At 42.5% G+C, this 6318-nt stretch overlaps 1 protein-coding gene across 2 annotated transcripts in view; it reads right to left on the bottom strand.

The window, feature by feature from the left end:
- rdh8a (retinol dehydrogenase 8a) overlaps nucleotides 1–6318 on the bottom strand; it is an 84353-nt gene that overhangs the window by 36090 nt on the left and 41945 nt on the right. For both annotated transcript variants that reach the window (XM_088356893.1, XM_088356892.1), the window contains exon 7: nucleotides 773–821. The gene's annotated coding sequence lies outside the window, so the exon portion shown is untranslated. The remainder of the gene's footprint in view (nucleotides 1–772; nucleotides 822–6318) is intronic.

Raw genomic sequence — 6318 nt, 5'->3', positions numbered from 1 at the left:
AACATTATGAGCGTATGACCTTCACAAGGCATAATACTGAAATAACATAATGCCACATCTATATAAAATAGCGCTTTGACGCATCTTAAAAATGACAAAAAAATAGCTTGAATTTCAATTCAATTTAGGGGCACCCTGAAAAAAATAGGCTAGAAACACCCATGCATTATTTACAAAATGGCTGATATGCGTGAGAGTGGCCCTGCATATTCAGTCCATTATCCAGGAAAGGGAATCAAAATTGGACAGGTGAAGGTGATATATCGTGTGACAGTAGCATGAAACTGCACTTTAAAGCAAGACACTCCTCATTAAAAGCAAAGTGGGGGGGGCGGGGGGGGCATGCTGGATCGTCCGTCTCATCCCTGCATAGTGTGTGAGATATTAGCGGCAATATTGGACAAGCTAGCGAGGGAACATGTTCGTGTGAATGACTTAAGCCAATTTGGACATGCACAGCTGTTGATAAATTCTGAGCAGGCAGCGCTAATGAAGAACCTTTGCCCTGTGTGTGTGTGTGTGGGGGGGGGGGGGGGGGAGTAATAAATAGCAGCATGAAGCAATCCCTCAATAAAGATGCTCGGCCCTCGTAAATCACAGCAATGAGCGGTGAGACGGTGATGCAGCCGTGGCTCAAAGCTAAAGTCAAAAAGTCGGAGGAAATCATCGTTTCCGTTCATCTAATTTCCTCTCCCTCACTTTTCTGTGTAAAGTTTTGACTTGGACCCCAATTTATGGCCACTTTTCAAAAAAGAAATAAAATGCATCTTACCTGGAATTATGTTTGCATGTTTTTCTGACATTCTTGTGCTGGACTCTTCCTGTAATTGGAAAACAACAGCAAAGGCATTAGGAAGAAAAAAATGAAAAAGTCACAAATTGCTTACTGAGTTAAAAAAAAAAAAAAAAAGTGGCACGCCAGCACAGCAGGAGGCTCAGAACTAAAAGGCCTCACATTCAATTACAAAACTGGGAAAACTGGTTCGTAACTTTTCTTCAAAATTATTTGAACCCGAGTATGTAAAAGCTGGCAAGTAAAAAGTCAGCAAATGTGTTCCCAACCTCACTTCGCACAACGTTTTGATCTTGAACCCATCAATATTTAAAAGAAACGAATTGTTATTCTTGTGATCATTACTTCAAAATGGCTCAGGAAAAAAAAAACTCTCACTCCACGTTGGGCCGCCGACTGAGAAGTCTGACATTTCAATTTCCTCCCGCGGTGCTATGAAACGGCGGCCTTTAGTAAAACTGTCGTCTCGCCTCCACCGTCCTCAAAGACACATCAAACAATCGCTCCTCGTCGACTCCCAAACGGCCGAACAAAGCGCGGCAAAGTGCTGATTGAATGCTTTGTTTGCCGAACAAACCCGTCAGCCGCTTTCAAGGCTTCAATCTGAATCCTATTTGGCATGCAGGTTCTCTTTGCTAACACCTTCACGCGCGTGTAGCTGGCGAGGTTAGCGTGTGTGACGTGTGTGTGTCATGGCGGCTATGGTACTTAATGATAGCGAAGAGCTTTGAGGTGAGCGCTTTGAGACGGGGAGGTGAGCGACGTGACTCATGAATAGTGATCGAGCGAGTGGCCGACAGATGCTCATTAACGACGTGCACATAAACACACCTGTGCAGAAGTGCCATCGTGCTCCCATGTGGCTGCTTCACATAAAGTTGCGTTATTAGCATAGCGCAGCTAGCATTTGCCACTTTTGGGGTGAGAAGATGCTTTCACAAAATATGGAAGCAGACGTTGTGGAATCTTTGTTACAAAAGATGACAGAGACAACCTTGAAATATCATTTTAGTCACTCATTGAGTGCTGTAGGTGTAGACACTGGCGTAGCTAAGGGGTGTCCATAGGGGAACTGCCCACCCCAACCTCCCTACAGATGCCAGGCCAAATAATAGACTTTTGGGTGGTTTCTGATTTTTTTTCCAAAATATTTCAACACATCGCCCATATAATGAAGCTTAATCAACGTTTTTTGAGGAATTTTTAGGTTTTGATTTTTTGGGGATTTTTGTTTTGTGGCACTCAAAACGGGTGCATTCTACCTCATTTGCTTTTTTTTTTTTTCTCCCTAAATATTTCAACACATTGCCCATATAATGAAGCTTAATCAACGTTTTTTGAGGAATTTTTAGGTTTCGATTTTTTTGGGATGTTTGTTTTGCGGCACTCAAAATGTGCCGACTGGTACATTCTGCCTCATTTGCTTCAAGGCCTAAATTTAATGATTATTTTTTTTAAAGAATTCTTCTTGATTTGTATGATTTAAGCCACGTACAGTGCGCAGTATAGATTCCGCTCACTAACTCACATTTATTGCTTCTTCTTCGTAGCCTGGGAACCACCTTTTTAATTACACTCAGCCACCAGCCGCTTCCATCACAGTTAACCCAGAAGGCTGAAAAACACACTAGAGGAGCTGATGATACATTCCGAGCACGTATCCGCTGCACTGACGAGTATGAATTGGTAATTTTGCTTTATTTTTTTTTCATCAAGTGCCACATGTAGGGTGCTTCAGATGTCTTGGAGCGAGTGGGACAAACCCACCCTCTGGCACTTCGAGTTTGATATGGAATCGGCATCTAATAGGCTCTCCTGCTCTCAATACCGCATCAACACGTCCTCACTAGGCGAGAGCTAACAGCACGCCATCACTGTTCTTAGTCCATCCTCGTGCCTCCAGCCCTCGAGTGGCATATACTACAGGTACGCTGGTCATGCATGACAACAACATGTCTCCATGGTAACAAGAGCTGGCAGCATGAGAGACGAGTTGTTCTGGGATGCGGGGGTTCTGGAAGGGGCTCTTCAACGATGTTGCTTGTAGCGCATTGAATACGGCACAGCGGGGACGACCACCTACTTTGGTGGAGCGCTTGGCGACGGGGGGTAAATCGAAACAAAATTTTTCAAACCCAGCGCTACTTCTTAGGACTAAAAGAAACGCTTGGATTATCTTGAATTATTCAATCATTAATAATAATACTCATCTATCGTGAGCAATGGGCACAACAACAGGATTAGTTTGAATTATGTAATCATTAATAATGATACTCATCAATAGTGAGTAATAGGCACAACAACAGCTGTATCGTATTTGGTGCTGAAGCCGATTATTTCAATTAAGGGGAAAACAAACGGGGGCAGACAACCAGAATCCCGGAACGATATATTGTTTAACCATCTAATATAAACTGCCAGCCTTTAGTTTTTTTTCCCTCTAAACTCTAATTAACTTAACTCATTCACTCCCATTGACGGATATAGACGTCAAAGATCCATTTTAACTGGGCTGGCGGTGAAGGGATGAATAAATAAAAAGTCTTCCACTCACGATCATACAGCTAATCGATATCACAAAGGGATGAAATCCATCACAAAATCAATTGATGTGTTCTATAATTACGCAAGGGGGTATCCAGAGACTTTACTGTGCGTCTGGCCTGAAGTGACACGTGGATAAATCTCCACTCTCCACTCTGTCGTCCTACTGCCGCTACCTCTGTCCAGCTGACTTGCCATCTGTCACCCTTCTTTGCCTTCAAATCACCGCGTATTGACCGGAAGCTGACTGCAGGGATCAAGACTAAAGTAAATAAGAAGTCAGTGACCGTGAATGGGCTTGCTCGCTGCTCCTGAACGCCAAAAGGGGGAGGGTCCGGCGTTTTATCCAGGTAACTTCACCTCTTATCCGAAACGCCACCTTTGATTTTCAACCTGCTGTGTTTTGGAAAGATTTTGTTGGTCGAACTTTACTTTCATATCAGTTCTACCTTTCATAATAGCGAAGGTGGAGGAGGGGACACTCAGACCCAATGAAATATTTACTGTCGTCTCAGGCGGCACAAAAGGATATTAGCAGACAGGACAGGTCGTCAAATCGAATAAGAAGGACTTGAAGAGAAGGACGAGACTTTGTGAAGTTGTTTTCATGCTGGGAATTCTGACCTGCTCTTACATTGAGCCAAGCTTTTTTTTTTCGGTGTATTACAGAAGTGACGATTGAAATAAATGACAAAAAACACCAGGAGGGACCGATTTTTATGTGGGTGGTTCTGAACGTCACCGAAATAGGGGACAGATTTTTTCATCTGTAAACAATCTGAGAGGTGTGTGAGCGTAGAGAAAGCCAGCACGCATCAAATAGTGTAAATAACTGTTAGTGTCATGCTGTATCTCTATATCGGGAACAGAAAAGTGTATGATGGAGTTAAAAAAAAAAAAAAGCAATTCGACGGAATAATTGGATTGCAGCTCTTTAAAGAGATGTTTTCCCTGCTAGCTAATGTCTTCCACGGTTGTGTGTCCAACTGAGTCCAATATGGACACATCAACAAATATGTCTATTTAAAAAAATATATTATGAGAATATTAAAAAAAAAAAAAAGCATTTTCATCTACTCACACTAACTCCCGAGAAGTGCTGAGTCGGCAGCGCCTTCCGGCCAGGTTTGTGTTGGCTCGCGTGTGCGGTTTCGGGAGATATTTCGAGAGTGTTTAATCATCCGTGGGAAGGCAACAAACGAAAAGGACAAATAATCTTGTGTTTTATGATTAGTTGTGGCTTTAAAAGGGGTTATTTCTCTATTAAAGGTAAATAAGGACAGTGTTTAACTTTCTAGTGAGGTTGAATGTTGCTCTGCGGATAAGCCGCTGTATCTCCTAATTATGTAAAAATATTTTTATCTTGTTCGCCGTTATCTTTGGGAACAGCAAAAAAAATGGAAGCGCGGTACGAATGATAAACACCACTACGTGTCTCTTACGCTTGACATTCCCAAGTAGTGTAATGTTTCAAAAGTTTACACCCCCCCGTCAGAAAACAACAACAACATAGCACCAGATGCATGAAAAAAACATGAAGTCGGTGCAATTTTCAATGAAGCAGAAACAAAATATAAACAACACGTGTGCTGGTTTCTCTCGCCTCGGGCGGGGCGGACTTGCTTTTCCTCGTCTGGGTTTCCTTGCGGCATTATGAATTATGTTTTCATCCAATTAAAATGCAAACAAAGGCTGCGTGATACAACTTGCAGAATTCTGCCCGCAGTGGGAGAGGCCGGTATAGATTCGTTCAACAATGTATTTTATTTTTTTAAATCCTTAAGCAAACCATCCTGTGTGTTACAAATGACGTTTCCATTTCGCTTGTTTGACCACTTGACATGTTTTGATGGGCAGCCTGTAGATTCTGAACAGCCTCCAACACTGTGAGCCTTCCAACATCGACATGCAATCAAACAAGCAGAGACTTGGCAATGACTACTCCGAAAGGAAATGATTTAACTGGAAAAAAAAATAAAAATAGATACGTGCGCCGCATGCAGACACATGCGAAGCGACAGCGGACCGGGGGGGGGGGCAACAACGACCGTCCGTCTCGAAGGTTCGCGTCCTTTTGTCTCGCCGCCTAGGGAGCGACCGGAGGAAAAAAAGATGAGAACAAAATGGGTCATGTTTTGTTTGCGTTCACCTCGACATGCAGCCACTGGAACTGGGGGGGGTGCGCTAGGACTGTGGATCACATGACTCAACGTGGCTTATAGGCACCCTCACCGCCTTTATTATTGCCACTCGTGCAGCTGACGACGTGAGAAGAGACGACGGGGGGGGGGGAATGTAATAGTGCCCCTAAAAATGGCACAAGATGACACCGTGCCTCCCCACAGCTACTTCACTTCATTTCAAGGAGCAGCGGGAGGTCAGAATAAAAAGAAGAAATGTGAGGACGAAATGGCTTTTTTCATAAAAATAAATATATTTTGGAAAGTGCAAACATTTTTTACTTTTCTATATATCATTTAAGATTTTATATTAAATCCATTATACAGATTTCAGATTTAAGCAGGGCCCACTATACACATAATAATAAATAAAAATAAAATAATTTTTAGACTATAAATTGCACTTAAATAACCTAAAAATGTGCCTTCTATTTTCCAAAAATGAACCAGTTTATCGAGACTGCACTTTGTAATCAGTTTATTGTCCAATAAAATAAAACAGTAAATATTTTTCCCTGCATATTTTACTTATAGCATGAATTATCTTAGTGGAGACTGAATTTTAGATTAGATATAGTGTGCAGGTGTTCCTAATGAAATGTCCAGAAGGCATACAAATATCTCACACAAACACACACACACTCTGAAACAGCAAGAGAGAGAGAGCTTCCAACATGGTGTGTCGTATGTGTCGTGTGTGTGCTGCCCCTATCGTCTGCGTGTTGCAAGAGCACCAGCAATCACCTTCCAACCTCTGCGCCTCTCCTCGCTCAGTGCAGGACGGACGAGCACCGAGGAGAA

Source organism: Syngnathus floridae, chromosome 17 (genome assembly GCF_059516105.1).
Source record: "Syngnathus floridae isolate MCC-2025c chromosome 17, RoL_Sflo_1.0, whole genome shotgun sequence".
NCBI lineage: Eukaryota > Metazoa > Chordata > Actinopteri > Syngnathiformes > Syngnathidae > Syngnathus > Syngnathus floridae.
The sequence above is the reverse complement of the archived record's forward strand: the minus strand, read 5'-3'. Positions and strand labels throughout refer to the sequence as shown.